The sequence below is a fragment of the Microtus ochrogaster genome, unplaced genomic scaffold, assembly GCF_000317375.1.
Source record: "Microtus ochrogaster isolate Prairie Vole_2 unplaced genomic scaffold, MicOch1.0 UNK22, whole genome shotgun sequence".
Lineage (NCBI taxonomy): Eukaryota > Metazoa > Chordata > Mammalia > Rodentia > Cricetidae > Microtus > Microtus ochrogaster.
In genome coordinates this window covers 1,303,781-1,321,217 of record NW_004949120.1, presented here as the reverse complement: position 1 = coordinate 1,321,217, position 17,437 = coordinate 1,303,781, and positions in this window count along the sequence as shown.

The window sequence follows — 17,437 nt, the reverse complement described above, 5'->3', positions numbered from 1 at the left end:
GCTATTGGCTAAAAGAGCGGAATGTACTCTCACAGCACTTCCTGATATCACTTTTCTTTAAAGATGTTTATGTACCATATTTTCATTATCCATCCATCTGTTGGAGGAAATTTTAGTTGTTTACATTTCCTGGCTGATATGAATTGAATAGAGCAAGAATAAACATTGCTGAGCAAGGACCTATCAAGTAGTTAGGGCATATGCCGAGGACTGCTATAGCTAGGTCATATGGTAGGTTTATGTCCAGTTTTTTTTTTGAGGATTCTCTATAATGATGTCCAGAGTAGCTACACCAATTTGTTTACCCACCAACACTAAATGAGGATTCCTCTTTCCCTACAACTTTGCCAGCATCTGTTGGTTGTTTTCTTAATATTAGCCATTCTGATTGGGGTGAAGTGAAATCTTAGCAATCTTTAAAAAGCACTTCTTAGTCAATGACCAATAGATTCCTGGATTGTTAGCACTTTTAAAGCATGTAAACATAAATAATTGCATTTCCTTAAGTTTTCCACTAACTGTTCATGTGAGTTACTGAAATATGAACAGGATAATTATAATTTATGTAGGTTTGATTTTTTGACAAGATGGCACTACATAGCCCTTGCTCACCAGATGCTCAGTGTGTCCCTTAATCAATGAGTTTGCAGCAGTCTTCCTGCTCCACTTTCCAGAAGCTGAGGTTGTAGGTCTGCACTATCACATCTAACTAGAAAAAGATAATTATAATTCAGTCTATAGAATAATAATGGAGAGTACCTATTAATGGTAATAAAAATTATAGTTTTGTTTAATTAATCCTTTACTATGTAATTCTCTTCTTATTTTTTTCATTGGTATCCTAACAATTACCCAATGAGGATAATTACATTATATTTTATTGTTTCATGTGATCTCATGTGAGTCATAAGGAAACAAAACAGTTTTTTAAGGTGATATAACTATTTAAGAATGTTATTAAACTCTGAGTTCAGATAATATTACAGAAGAAGCAGAAGGACTGTAAGAAACAGAGGATTGGGGAGATTATTTTTCCCAGTAAGATCAATAGCTATACCTATAAAGTCTCACAGACATGACCAAAGCAAGGACAACACAATGAGCATGCCAAACCACATAGGAAAAAGCTCACAGCCTTCAACCTGAACAAATAACTATAGACAACTGAGAAAAGCTGGGAGCAAAAGAGGTAGTCCTCCCTAGGAAAGAATAAAACTGGTGGTCCAGTCTCAAAGTATCATGTGAAAATCACACATGCAAATAAGATTATATGAACACAAAAAGTTATATTTAGAATATATATGTTTATAAAAATATGTGTATAGAATAACAATTGATGAAAACAGAGACCTTGAATTTGGAGAAAGTATGGAGGAGTATATGGGAAGGTTTGGAGGGAGGAAAAAGAAGGAAGAAACATAATTAAAATAAAATCTCAAAAATGAACAAGCAAAAAAGAATGATGTTAGAATCCAATATTTTAGTCTGACTCCAGATCATGTGCTTTTATTACCTCATGAGCCTCAATCCAGAATAGGGAACGATGCCTCTTTTCCAGAAAGGTGACACACCGAGCTTGAAGGAGAGAAGCTAGCAAGATTTTTTTGGAAAGGAAACAAAGGGATTGAAGAAGAGTGTTTTAGGAAAAAAAGAAATGAATAGAGTCTGAAAAAGGACAAAGAACCTACAGAATCTTGACACCAAAAGTAAGCCAGTGGTTCCAGATGCAACACTATGAGAAAATAAAGTGAAGAACAAAACAGAAAGTTTACTGATAACATGAACCTCTCAGGGCTCACAGGATAGTGGGAAGAGTTTACAATTAAGACCCTTTAGATTGGATTCAAGGCTCACTCCATCGGACTGAGCCCTTGCCTGACACTGTTAATAAGGTCAAGAACCTGAGACGAGACAGGCCACGGTCCAGGAGAAAATACCACTATTATTTTGCTAAATTGCATAGGTTCTCAACCTGTAGGTTGAGTTACCTTTGTGGGCTGAACTACTCTTTCACGGAGGTGACCTAAGATCATTGGAAAACAAGACATTTACTTTATATTATCAAATTATAGTTATGAAGTAACAATGGAATAATCTGTTTACTAATAATACATGAGTGACTGTACTAAGGGGCTGTAGCATTAAGAAGGTGGAGAACCACTGTGCTAAAGGAACAGAGCAATAAAATGACTTCTACTGACATACTCAACCCTCACAGTGAAGTTTCTTTCTTTCAGAGATCCACTACTGGGCAATGTGCAGAGAGTGAGTGGCTTTGGGGCACTCAGTCCTAAGTGGACTGTTTTTACTGAAGTCCTCCCCTCAGATGATGTGGGAGTCCCCTCTGTATATTGCTTTCTTTGGTTAATGAATAAAGAAACTGCTTTGGGCCTGATAGGGCAGAACTTAGGTAGGCAGAGAAGAGAGAACTGAATTCTGGGAGGAAGAAAGCAGAGTCAGGGAGAAGCTATGTATTCTCCACCTGAGACAGACACCAGTTAGAATCTTTCCCAGTAAGCCACTGCCACATGGTGATATACAGATTAATAGAAATGGATTTTAAGAATTTGCCAGTAAGAAACTAGAGCTAATGGGCCAAGCAGTGTTTTAATGAATACAATTTCTGTGTAGTTATTTTGGGGCTAAGCTAGCTGGACGGCCAGGAAGAACAAGAAGCCTCTCTGTACAACACTCAAGGCTCAGGGAACTATGTGGAAGAGGGGCAGAAGCAGTGAATACCTCTAAAGAGAGAACATCTTCCAGATATAACAGGGCTGGATCACATACAAACTCACAGAGACTGTGATAGATGCATAAGACCTGCACAGGTTCAAGCCAGAAAAATCCCACCACTGAGAAAGGGAAGCAGGCACAAAATACCTCCCCTAAGCAAAAGCTATTTGCAATTTTGATATGTAATTGTAAAGGGAACATGAGTTTTCTTCAATAGAATGATAATGAAAATGGCAACTATACCCATGGGCAGGCCCATGCCCGCAGTAGTTAACCAACATAAAATGGGGCTCCATGTGTTTTTATGCGCTTTCCGTTTGGTTTGTTATTTTTTTTTTTTTGTCTCATTGGGTTTTGTTTGTTTGGTTTTGTTTTGTTTGGAGGTTGTAATTTTTAGTTTGGAGTTTTGTGAGAGAAAGAAAGAACATTAAGTTGGGTGGATAAAGAGGAGGGGAAGAACAGGCAGAAGCTAGGAGAAGGGAAAGAGTACTATCAAAATAAAATGTATGAATTTTTAAAAAAATATTAAGATCCCATAGAATGATGAAGATGGAGTAGAGAGGACTACATACATTTTCATTTAATTGCATGTGGGAAATAAATCAGGTACAAGACAAAGAGACATTCTGGAATCTACTACATACTCCAGCAATCTCCTCTCCAAATAAGGAAACGGAGAAAGATTAGGAATTTGTTAAACATAATTACAGTAACAGAGATAAGAGTGTAGGTGAAAACTAAAACCTCCAAGAAGGAAGGAAAAAGTCATACAGTGATGGAAACTTGAAAGACAGAGCAGATGAGACCAAGTCTAAGGAATCCAAATAGGCAACTGTGAAGATTGCAGTTGTAATTCCTGATGAGTGAAAAAAAAAAACTTTTATTGAAAGAAGATGCTGAAGATTGATTTGAAGATGGGACAAAAGTAGAAAACTGTTTTAGGTTTTTCTAAACTCAACTCAAATGTAACTTTTCTGACACTGTTACCTAACAGCTAGGAGGCTTAGATAAGTGCTGAGCAAGTGCACATTAATGTGAGAAAATAAGTCTACTTCCATTAGGCATCATTACATAATGGATTCTCCTCTGTCAGAGTCCTACACTGAATAACAGCCAATCCTGGTGTCATTATCTACACTATAGAGATAAAACTCTTACTGTCATGTCATGATCCCCTCACACAGGGTTTGATTCTCATGTTAGAAATGATCGTTTTATGTCTACAGAAGCCAGATTCTCCTTGGGTCAGAGCCAGCCTCAAATGAACGCCCAGCACTGTCACATCAGGTTGCTAAGAGTACTACTCTTGAGTTTAATGGAATACACTTTTAAAGCTCAGCACTCCATGAAGCTCAGGAATTCTCAATGTGATCCTGAAAAGGCTATTTATATCAGAAGCAAAATTAGTTCACTTCTCTACGGAAAAAAAAAAAAACCAAACTTGTAAGGAGTGCTTTCTAGTTTTTGGAATAATTAATCGTGGGAAAGCTTACTTATTATTTTATTCAGAATCATGAGAAGAGATGATTGACAACTTATTTCAGTGATTTCGGAGATGTGGAACCGGATTAAGACAGTATTCCTCTGTACGATTTTATAATGAGCCAAGTGAAAACTGGCAAAATGTGGGTGAGGGGACAGAGAGATGGTTAATTGGTCAATAGCACTGACTGCTCTTTCAGAGGTAATGGGTTTAATTCTCAGCAACCACATGGCAGCCCACAACCATTGATAATTCTATTTCCAGGAGATACAATAAATTCCACTGCCCTCTGCAGGCATTGCACACATATGTTACACATACAATACATTACAAACAAAATGTCCATACACATAAGGTAAGTCTCAAAAATTCTTTTTTAATTTGGGTTAGGATCAATTAAGTCAGAGAAAAACAACAGTGCTACACAAAAATAAATAACCGGTATCCATATTCACTTTTTATATTCACAGTATTGCCTTACTCACTTTCAAGCACACCCAATGCTGCATGCTTTCTCAAGTTTCCAATGGTGCTAATTTTCTAACTATAAACATAATTGACCTACTGAAACATACAAGGAACTTCCAAAGCATCAAGCTAATTTAACAGGAATGCAGGACCAGTTTCATCAGTGAGACTTTTCATTAGTTACTCAATACAGTGATTCACACATTTAACCAACAGACATAACTTTTGCTTCAGATAAAAGCCTAATGATTTTTCTGTATATATGTATAAGTATATTCACATGGACACAACTTTGTTACTTTTCTGAATGTATTTAGATGCCATTGTTTTTCCCCTAAGGGAATAAACTTTCTCTACAGGTGAATTTATTCTCATAGAGTGATCAATGATACTAGACCATTTAGCTGTAATTACTCATTCTACCCAAATGTTTTCCGGTAAGCTTAGAGATCTATACCCTCTTTGCAATAAGATCCATAAGAGAAAGCTCTTAAGAGTCACTGCAACTGAGTATGACATTTTAAAAGAAGACATACAAAAAACTTGGAGATTGTGAGCGATTCTGATGCTTATCAGGTAAAGAGAAGCTGTATGGAATTTCAAAGACTACATAGTTACAAAGAACTAGACACTACCACTAAAGGGCAGTAGAGATGAAAACCAGATGCTAGATTTCTGTTATAGAAATAGTTTATTACATGCCAAAGAATATAAAAGAATTGAGTTTTTATTAAAAATATTCTGTAAGAAATGAGTTTCTAAACTCTGTTTTGCCTTTGTGATCTTAAGCATGGTATTTGTACAAGGCATATATAATTTGAGCAAACAATAAAGCACACAGGAGGAAGCATTTTTTTATTTCCAAAATAATGTGTTGGATTAAAAGCTTTACATATCTTTACAAGAACTTGCATTATAATTTTCTCCACCTAAATTTCATTTACATATGTAAAGCAGTATTTTGCAAGATAAAAATAAACTCAACCCCCATGAACTATTTGCACTACCAGAGATAATATATTTCAATGTAAGCTGGATTTGTCCAAAAATTGATCAAGTTTGAGCCAAAATAAGTCAATTATGGTCAATGGTTTTTATACAAAAAGCAAAGTGGCTCACATCTCTGCCCTCAAAAAGAGACAACAGGTTTCTCAGTCTTTCATGGCTTTTTTACCCTCTTTCAAAGAGCCTTCTCTAACTAAATGACATTTTTTTTTACCGTTTTCTGGATAGTAATATGTCACTTTATTCTCCATTCCCACTTAATTCTTCATTAAAAGGGTAGGGAGGGGTTCCCACACATCCAGTAGTATCTGCCTGCCACTACCATGATGACAAAACAGGCACAAAGATTAACAGGAATGTCAGTTACTTTGCATTAATCTGTTTCCTATAAGGCAGACACCAGCAGCATAAAAGTTCTGCATCTAATCTGAACTGTCAACAGTAAGTTGAATGAGACTCTTTATTGTGAATCTCAGCATATTTGTCTAAGAGATCTACAATTTAGATAACTAATTTAGATAACTTTACTTTGCATTTACAAGTTGTAGTTTCTAGATACTACCCAGAAAAGTTAAAACTCTGCATATTTGATGTGCTAGAACTCAAACATTTTCCCAGTAAAACTGTGAATCAGAATAAAAAGGAAGGCGATTTCTATGGCCTGTAGAAATCAGCCTAGAATCCCAGAAAGCAAACTGATACTCATTCTTTCAATAGTCTTAGAAGACAGTGTAGTGACACAGTGTCAAATGGAGAACGTGATGCTCATATTCTACAAACAGACTGTCACAAGGAGATGCCCGCATTCCACAAACACGTTGTCACAAGTAGAAAAATCTGTGTTTTAGAAAAGTCACTTTACGTTTTTGACATATTTTACATTTTGTAAAATCAGAACTTTTTGTGTAAAACAGCTGAGATCTCTGTAACCGAAATACATGCTTACTGAATTTAGATGAACACTGCTTTAACTGAATGCATTTAATTACTTCACAGTCAGAAGAATAGAAGGTCCAGGGAATGTAAGTGATATAGCCAAGCACAGTTCAGTAAGAGACCACTTTAGCTTTGTTCCAGACATTAGAATACAGTCTGGAAATAACTGGCTCTTTAATGGTACCATTAACAATGTTAGCAGTTGGGGCAATAACCCTTAACTGTGACTGACATATTGAGCAAATGAAAATACAAATGCTAACAGTAGCATTTCAGGCAATTGATTATTGAAGATAAGGATATTTGAAATATACCAACATTTGGATGTTCATCATTCAGCTGAATTTGTGAGATGGGACTATCTGAAGGAATAGAAAACAGATTTCACAGATTCTAAGGTAAATACATGTTCTTCTCAACTTACCTCTGAAACCAATATCATACTCTAGGCCAAACCTTTTAAGCACTAAAGCTTCCTCATCCTGTGGCCTTCTCTCTTTGCACATTCCTGGTTCTCAGAGAGGAAGTAACAACTCTCTCTTTTATAGCTGAGTCATCCACAGGTCTCATCTCTCTCAATGCCCATCTTTCTCATCCCATCTCTCTCAATTCTGTTTATGGGAGTGTGGAATTTGCTCTGGCCTTTGTGCTTAGAAGTATATGCCTGACCTTTTGCCTGATGTTGTGATCCTCCCTGCTGTATACTGATCTAACCACAGACCTGTTTGCTGTTTCTCCTCAGCATATCTCTTTTCCTTGGACTTGGAGTATATAGTATGTCCACAGATGGACTCTGGCCATCTTTGTACTTCTCTTGTTTTATTCTGAGAAAAAAAGATGAAATTTATTTTTAAAATTTTGTATTTTAAGCCAAGCAGTAGTGGCACATACTTTTAATTCCGGCACCCAGGTGGTAGAGGCAGATGAATCATTGCTTTGAAACCAGCTTGATCTACAGAGTGAGTTCCAGGATACACAGGGCTACACAGAGAAAAAAATAAAAGACACTTTGAATATTTCAATAATAGGATTTGTATTTTCAATTGAAAATAGAATGCAGTATCTTATGGTTATTGTTTCCCTTCCCCAAACTCCTCCCAGATCCTCCCTACTTTCCCTTCTGAATATATCCACAACATTTCTTTCTCTTTCACATTAGGATACAAATAGGCACCTAAGATAATGATGGTGATTATGATATTAGATAAAATTAAAACAAATAAATCAAAATAGGACACAACAACAATAATAAAATAAATGCAGAAAAGCCAATGGAAAAGTTTATAGAGCTGGGCGGTGGTGGCGCACGCCTTTAATCCCAGCACTTGGGAGGCAGAGGCAGGCGGATCTCTGAGAGTTCGAGACCAGCCTGGTCTACAAGAGCTAGTTCCAGGACAGGCTCCAAAACCACAGAGAAACCCTGTCTCAAAAAACCAAAAAAAAAAAAAAAAAAAAAAGTTTATAGAGTACACATAGACTCAGAGAAACTTACATCCACAAACAAAACTCCCATAAACACACAAAACAGGAAACCATAATAGATATACAAGGACCTGAATGATAATAAACAAACAAACAAACATAAAATCTCCGTGGAAGAATTATGAGACAAAAATCTCTAAAAACTGTCATTGATTTTATTTGTGTTGTCCACCTGCTGCTTAGCATAGGCCTGTTCTTAAAAGTAGCTTGAATGCTCAGTTAAATTCCACTGGAGAAAACTAATTTGTCATTTTTGAGCAATTATCAACTGGAGTTTGCTTTGGCTTGTGTCCTCTACCCCTCTGAGTGCTGGAAACCCCATCTAGTTTAAACTAGCGCAGGCTTTGTGTGCTGCCACAGCCTGGATGAGCCCCTATGCAGATCTGTTGTGTTGTGCTCAGACCTTCTTCCTTACTGTCTTCCATCCCCCTTAGGCTCTTACAATCTTTCTGCCTCTTCCTTTATGGAGCTCCCTGTGCCCTATGATGAGGAATTTGACTGTTAGAACTGAAAGTTCCAAGGTCTCTCATTCTGCATATTGTCTGATCGGGGGTCTCTGTATTTGTTTACATCTACCACAGGAGGAAGCTTTAATGATGGTTGTTCAAAGCGCTGCTCTATGAGTGTAGCAGAATGTTGTTAAGAGTCCATTTATTGCTATGTTCCTTAGGAGAATGGTAGTATTTGGTTTTCTCCTAGGTCCCTCACCTATCTGGTCTTGGGTTTTGGCCAATTCAAGCAGTACTGGGGTGGGTTCCATGTCATGGAGTGAGCCTGAAAGCCAATTAGACTGTGTCATTCCTGTATTAGCACATCTTACAGGAAAGTCACCACGTTTGTAGACTGAAGGATTTGTAGATAGATTGGTATTTACCTTTCTCCTATGGCAGCATGGAAAATCTCTTCCAGTACCATGAACGCTCAGTAGAGGTCAAGGTACTACGTAAGCATCAGCTCAATTTCTCTATGTTTAATGAGTTATCTAGGTGTTGACTTCAGCAATAGGCTTTACCATTAGTTTATTGAGAGGAACCGATAGCCTTAGCAATAGCCTGGGTTGTTTGGTTCCTATGGCACCAACAACCCTTCAATATGTACACCATTTCCTGTAGATGGATGTTTTATTTGAGGACAATCCATGTCCAGGTGGGGCTCCATCTCGCTCATTATTTTGTAATTCCATTAAGATTACCCATGATTTAGGAAGTTTCTACTGTATTAGATTTCCACACAAATTCTCAGATGGCCCTTAGTTTAATTTGTCTCCTTATATTCCTTGTGGCTCCCATATCTCCCCTGCAGTTGGATCAACCCATTCCAATCCCTCCCTCCATAACTATCTAGTCTATTTCTGCTTCCTAGGGTGATCCAACACTCTTCCCTAGTCCCTTATGCTATACCTGACCTCTGTGGATATTTGAACAGGAGCCTGCTTATTGAAGACTTAACAGCAAACATTCACATACAAGAGACTATGTACCATGTTTGCATTTTGCATTTAAGGTGCATCACTTAGGATGATTTTTTTCTAGCTTCAACCATTTACTTTCAATTTTTTTAAGACATGGTTTCTTGTATAGCACTGACTGTCCTGGAATGCACTATGTAAACCAAGCTAGCCTTGAACCCAGAGATTAACTGCTTCTGTCTCCCAAGTGCTGGGATTAAAGGTGTAAATCATCATTGCTCAGCTACAGTTTTATTCTTTTGGTAGCTAAGGAATATACCATTGTGTAACTATAACACATTTTCTCTATTTTCTTTAACCATTCACCTCTTGATGGGCATCTAGTCTTTCCTTTTTCTGGCTATTATGACTAGAGCAGCATTGAACATGTTCTCTATATTAATCCTACCAATCCATAAGAATGGAAGATCTTTCCATATACTTATTTTTTAAGAGGAGAGGGAGTTTTATTGGGCTTATGTTTCCAAGTAACATTCAATTATTACAGGAAAGCCAAGGAAGGAACATAGGCATCCACAAAATTTCTATGTATCCAAAGATGACCTTGAACTCTTGATCCTTCGGCCTCTACCTTCAGAGTGCTGTTTTTGATCTTCCATGCTTGGCTCAGAATGGTCCTTCATACTAGGTTGATGAAGAATCATGTCCCAAAGCTACCTGATGAGCAAGCTCATGTTATTTGCATGGAAACATTGCAAATCAGGACAGGAAAAAACCTGGCCTCTGCATCCCCATTCACCCTCAAAGGCCATCAAATTATATCAGAAAGGTGTAGATGAGGGGTGTACAAGGCTCATGTATCCAGCAGTACTGGTTTTGCTCACCATAGGTTCTTACATACCCCACCCACGTCTTATTTCTGCATTTAAACTACAACTCTCAATGCTGCTTCTGTCTGAGAGTTTTCCTGCACCATAGCCAATTGTAACATAAGAATCCGCCAGTTACATCCAGGCTGCCAAACGGCCCTGTGGGTTATGAATAAGTTGATTAGCTTTCAAGACAAGTGAGTATTCAGTTTGTGCCAGATTTAAAAACTGCTATGGGAGCCAGGGTGGCATAAAGATACCATAAAAGTGTGAGACACTCATAGTTGCTCTTTGTGGCTGTAGCTTTAAGAAGCTTTCCATTTGCTAAATTAGGCCAAGACAAAAAATGCAGACCTGAGTTCCAGTTCTACCTGTCCTTGTACATTGTTGATGACGGGAAGGAAACAAACGGCTTCCTCATGCACATCTTGCCTTCAACTCTCCAGATCTCAGAATCCTCTCTTGGATGCTGCCAGTTGGCCTGTGAATCCATTCATACAAAACTCACTCTGATATCTGGGGGATCATTGCTACTGGTATCAGTCACTACCAGGTTGTTCTACTCAGGTAAATGTTCCTCAGAGCTTTAGTTTGACACTTCAAAGGAAGTTATGTGCTCTAATGGGCTAGCTCGCCTAGAAGCATGTGACTTTAAAAGTGTATACAAGAGGCACTTGATATGCAATCATTTGGAACATTAACCAGATTCTGTATCTGTACAAAAGTAATATGAGAGCCAAAGTGACATTTTTTTAATTACTATGCATAAGAGAAATATTGTAATGGTCTTTCCTGTCCCTTTAAGAGACAAGCCCCATCCACTTGTCTCTTGATCTTCCACTTCCAGCCTGAGTACCTCTCTTCCTTTCTCTCTCCCGAAGGGGCAACTTCAGTTATGGTTCCTCCCCCCCCTTCTCTGCTCTCCTTTCCTCTTCCTCCGTTTCCCTTTCCCCTCCATAACTCACTAAATAAATATCCATACACTTTCTGCATGGCATGCCTATCTGTCTGTATCTTACCTGCTTCGGCTCCTTGTGGGATAGGTCTCTGTCTCTCACCTTCTGAGTAGCTCCCAACCTGGGGTCCACTGTCCCTCGTGGCCCACTGCAACCACTCAGGGAATGGCACCATTTTATTTTTACCATAACATTGGTGCTTGTGACTCAGCCAGCCTCTCCATGTTCCCTCCAGCCAGTGAGTGGGCCAGCTGAGGACACATGGAACCCTGGGCTCTCGAACCAGGTTTCTTTACAACAGCTCTGCATTTTATCTGCCTGAACACGGACCTCTATGCACACCAGCAGCTTCGGTGGTGAGTTTTTTCCCTTTCAGTCAGTCAACCTTAGCCTTTAGGGCTAAAGTTGAGCCCTTTGCTGACACTCATCTCTGGCTGCTTTCCATAGCTAAAAACATGACTGAATGACCCAGGATCAGTCCTCCCATGCTAGTACTACACAAGCTGTACAGTGCATTCGATTTGGGGGCCCAGGGTTCCTCGTATTTTTTTCTCCTTTCTTTCCTTTTCTTTTTTTTTTCTTTTTTTCTCTTCTCTTCTTTTCTTTTGGACCACCTATAAGTGTTACCCACTGTGAGAGACCACTGAGAGCAGCCTCTAGCCTCTGGCTTCTGACTCACCTAAACTGGAGCCAATCAGGCTTTAACACTCTGCATGTAGAGAAGAGATGTCTTTCTACAGGTTTTGCAGTAAGTCACTACCATTTCAAACCCCACCTATAGAGAGAGGATGCTCTTCTCTATAGGCCTTGTGGTGATTTTGCAGGTTTTCACATTTTCAGCTATGGTATGAACCCTCAAACTATCAGCCACCCTCTGGTAAAACTGACAAGATTTGTTGGACCCATGAGGCGATTGTTTTCAATTCCAGCCTTTGCTCCCCACCATGGCTTGTGGTGCAGCAGCTTGGCAACAGGGCAGATCATGCCTGTAGGTCTCCCTTGTTAAAATTTCTGTGGCTCAAAAAAAGTGGTTTTTCCATACAACACGTGACCACCGCCATTTTGAATGAGGTCAGGTGACCTTACCACCAACTTAACTGAGGTCAGGTGACTTCAACCACCATCTTAACTAAGAGTCAGGTCAGGTAATCAAGTTCCGCCATCTTTACTGAGGTATTTTCTGCCCAATTTCTGGGTTCTAACTCTGTTACATGTGTGTTTTCCATAGTGGCATGCCTTTGGTAGGGTAGGACCCACCAAGAGCATTCATTTTGCCCAATTCCTGTTCAGAGTTTGTGTGTGTGTATGTATGTGTGTGTGTGTGTGTGTGTGTGTGTGTGTGTGTGCATACATGTTACTTAAATACACCTGTTTATCATTAAATGTTATAATTGTCTATTCAATGTATCTCATTTCAGACTATAAAACAATACATCTCATGTTTTAAATTGGCATGTACTTTTAAGTCTTTTACAAAAACTACTCTATATATAAAGCAAGCCTGATTTAAAATTTATTAAGTTTTTCTCTAATATTGTCAGTTCTGCTGTTAACAGCAGTTTTTTCTTCTTTCTCTCTTTTTATGAGTATAAATCTTACCTGTTAAGTTGAAAGCAAGTACAGTCAAGCTCAGACCCAGCTCTCCAGGCAGATTCTATACTGTAGTTATAACTCATCTATACCCAGTAAACAGCCCTCAACTGCTCAGAGATCTGGGGAATATGGCATTAAAATATTTAATTATTAAAAACTTTTCATAACAAAAAGAGACAGGTTGGCTCCTAGCAGCAGCACTCTACTTCCTTCCAGGAAGACAGAAGATAGATGGGCACAGAACAACATCCATCCATAATTTGCTTCAACTGCCAAGTGCTGACCACTGGGCAAAACTGCCTTTCACCTAAACTGAAGATGAGGACAGAATCACTGGAATCAACACCCTAGCTGCTCAGGTCAAGGTAGGCTTGTCTTCCTACAGATTTCTTAGCTTACAGGATCTTCTGGAGCCTCCCAGACACTGCGCTAAACAGCAAAAGAAAAATATAACCCTCAGCAACCATGAAGGACCCTGAGGATTAGCTCTAGGTGCCAACCAAGTAAGTTCTCTGTCGTTTTTAAATCAATAACTCAAGTAAAATTTTATGGTTCTCAGAGATCTCTGGTACAGTTTGACAGCTCAGAGGTGTTCTCAGTTTAAAAGGACAACCTCACCAAAAAGAAAATCAGTAAAATACAAATACAAGTTAATCAAAGTTCTTTCTCATGATGTATTTCACAGTCTTAAAAATAGTTCTTATTGTGCAAAACCGTCGGTTACAGTCATTATGACATAAATATGCTACTGTTTATATAATGTATATGTCTAAAACTTCTGTTTTTATATACCCCAAAAATTCTTGTGTGTTCTAGGGAGCCAAATTAAAGGATCCACCTTAAACAGGATGATACAGTCCTCTCAATTCCCTGGTCCTAAATTTTTCCCCTAAACTTAACTTTGTCCTCTTTCCTGCCAATACCTTAAACAGGTGTAAGAGACACCAGACATTTCTGGACAGGAGGAAAGAGACCAACTATGCTAGAATGTAACCAGCACCCAGCCTTCTCAGGTTCCCCCAAATATGATGCCCATAAATAAGCAGGAAGAAGTCTTGTGAATCCAGTCTCAATTCCTTTACCCAGTTGTGCCTAACCTCCCACCTTTTTATTATAAAAAAAAAAAGAGATAGGAATATAATAGTCTGTCCTGTCCCTTTAAGAGAGGAGTACCACCCACTCCCTCCCCCATCCACTGAGGCAAAAAGATCTTCTGCTTTCAGCCTGAGTCCCTTCCCTTTCTGTCTATCTCCCAGAGAGGTAGCTGCTGCCATGACTCCTCTCCTCCCCCCCCCCTCTCTCTCTCTCTCTCTCTCTCTCTCTCTTTCTCCTCATCCCTCTTCTCCCTCCCTTCCTTTCTCCATTCCCTTTCCCTTCCATAACCCACTAAATAAATATCCAACTTCACTCTTCATGGTGTGCCCATCTGTCCTCGTTCTCTCACCCATCACACAGCTCCCTGCCTGGGATCTGCTGCCCTTGTAGCAAGCAGACCACTTGAGGAACAGTGTCATTTTATTTTTACCATAACACTCCTAAAACAAAAATGCCTCTGACTTGCAAGCCTCTTGCCCAAGGACAGGGAGTTCCTGAAAGGCTAGAGGCCATTGTTTATGGGAGATAACAAGTCACATGTTTTCACTACCCTAAACAAGGTTGTTTCACCCATCTGCAGGAAATGTGTTTGATCACCTGTGAGGATGTATGTTTGCCTCTTATTGGACCTCATGAGCAATGTAGTGAATTTTGGGTTCTGCCTTTTAGCCCCTGAAAAAAATGTGACTTGGAGCTATTTATCTGGGAAACCAGAGATGGACCTGACTGGTATTTAATCAAAGCTTGCTTCAAATTTGGTTTTAACCTGTGTTAGTGGTCTTATTCTCAACCAGTGGGATTGACAGGAAGAGTTCTTGCTAATCCACCCTATGAAAATATATATGGAAGTAAGTATAGTGTTCTGCTCAGGAGATTGAGGTGGAAGTATGGTAGGTTCAAGGTGAAACCAGGCTTCATGAAGAGTGTCTGAAAAATACTGGAGAGGTGGGAGTGAGTATAGTGTAATAAAAAGAGATAGGAAGTGCTTGAAATCAAGAAAGAGATATATGATGTCACCAATTCTTATGAAAAATGAACTGAGGTTAGCTTGGTAGAGCATATTGCAGGTGCCTGATTATTTATTCAAACGGTAAAACCATAGCAGAGTCTTTTTAACCACTACCCTTGTCTCAGAGTAATGTCAGGTGTTTCTACTATTGGATGGGCTCACAACCTAAGAACAGAAAGGGGGACAAAAGCAGAGAACAAAGGTTTTAATGTGACTATAAGTGGAGGGAAGCCTTCCAAGAACAAAGGGGCAGCTGGGAGGAGAGGAGGCTGTTGTTAGAGATGATAGGTTGTTTAGAACTGCTTGCTCTGCCTTAGGAGTGCTAAAGGCTCTTGTTAAAATGAGAGGAAGTTGCTAGGGTAAGTTAAGTTAGACAAGGTAAGTTTTTTCTGCCTTAGAGGGAGAAGCAAAATAGAAAAGCCTGCTTGAAATAACAGTCAAATAGAGAAGGAGCCCTTGGGCGCTGAGCCAGTGGGTCATCCTAGGCCCACAGGGAAGCAGAAACCAGAACCTGATTACAAACGCGAAACTCGTGGGCAGAAACCAGCTTGATGAATGGATTTTATTTATTTTTTTTAACATATTTACTGTGGAAGAGCTCAAACATGAGCACAGTAATTTTCACTATCTATGGCACACCAACAGGGGCCTGCCGGATTTTATAACTGCAGTTTTACTATGCAGGCATCATCATAGCTACACACCTACACCTCACACACCCACCACTCCATTCCAATTTCTTTTGACTATAAGTAAATGCCATGTTTCTAAAGACTTTACTGTTTATATCTAATGAAAAAACAAACTTCCAGGTCAACTGCAGCCTCACTTTAAGTAAGCCTTCTCTTATAGATTATCATACAACTCTTTCACTTGCTTGGTTAGCGTTAACCCAAGATTATATTTATATTATTTGATGCTATTAGGAAAAGTTCTCAAAAAGTTTTCCATTTGTATGGATGAGGTCTAATGATTTTTATATACCAATTTTGTATCCAACTACTTTGCTGAGAGTATTTATCAGCCATAAGAGTTCCCTGTGGAATTTTAAGGGGCCTTATGTGCACAATCATATCATCTGTAATAAAGAGCCTTTGCCTCCTTCCTTCCTATTTGTGTTCACTTCCTCTCCTTCAGTTGCTGTATTCTCTAGCTAAGATTATACTCTGTATTGAATAGGTGTGGAGACAGTGGAATTATGTTGAACAGATATGTAGAGACTGGACAGCTGTGTCTTGTTCCTGATTTTAGTAGGATCACTTTGAGTTTCCATATAATTTGATGTTGGCTGTTGGCTTCCTGTATATTGCTTTTATTATGCTTAGATATCTTTCTTATATGCCTGATCTCTCCAAGACATTTATCATGAAGGTGTGTTGGATTTTTCAAGTGCTTTTTCAAAATCTAATGTAATGGTCATATGATTTTTTTCTCTTAGTTTATTTATATGGTGGATTATATTGATAGATTTTATTTATGTTGAACCATCTCAGCATCTCTGGAATGAAGGTGACTTGATCAAAGTGGATGATTTTTTAATGTGTTCTTTGATTCAGTTTGCCATTATTTTATTGAGTATTTTTGTGTCTAGGTTTATGAGTGAGATTGATCTTTAAATATCTTTCTTGGTTGAGTGTTTTTGTGGTTTCATTATCAGGGTAACTATAGCCTCATAAAAGAATTTGGTAATGTTCCTTCTGTTTCTATTATGTGGAACTCTATGAGAATTATAGGTATTAGCTCTTCTTTGAAGTGCTGGTAGAATTCTGCACCAAAACCATCCAGCCCTGGGCTTTTATTGATTGGGAGGCTTTTAATAACTGCTCTATTTCCTTGAAGGTTATAGGTATATTTAAACTGTTTACCTGGCCTTGATTTAAATATTGTATGGGGTATCTATCTAGAAAACTCTTCATTTTTTTATATTTTCCAATTTTGTGGAGTATAGGTTTATGTAGTATGACCTAATGATTCTCTGAATTTCCTTGGTGTCTGTTGTTATGTTTCCCTTTACATTTCTGATTTTGTTAATTTTGATGTTATCTCTCTGCCTTTTCATTAGTTTGGAAAGGGTTTATCTATCTTGTTGATTTTCTCAAAGAACCAACTTTTTGTTTCATTGATTATTTGTTTTGTTTTATTTCTTTCTGTTTTATTGATTTCAGCCCTCAATTTGATTATTTCCTGTCATCTACTCCTCCTTGGTGAGTCTGCTGCTTTTTGTTTAGAACTTTCAGGCAAGCTGTTGAGTAAATAGCCTGAGATTTCTTCACTTACTTTATGTAGGCACTTAGTGTTATGACATTCATTTTAGTACTGCTTTCATAGTGTTCCATAGGTTTGGGTATGTTGTGCCTTCAGTTCTGTTGAATTCTAGGAAGTCTTTATTTCTTTCCATGG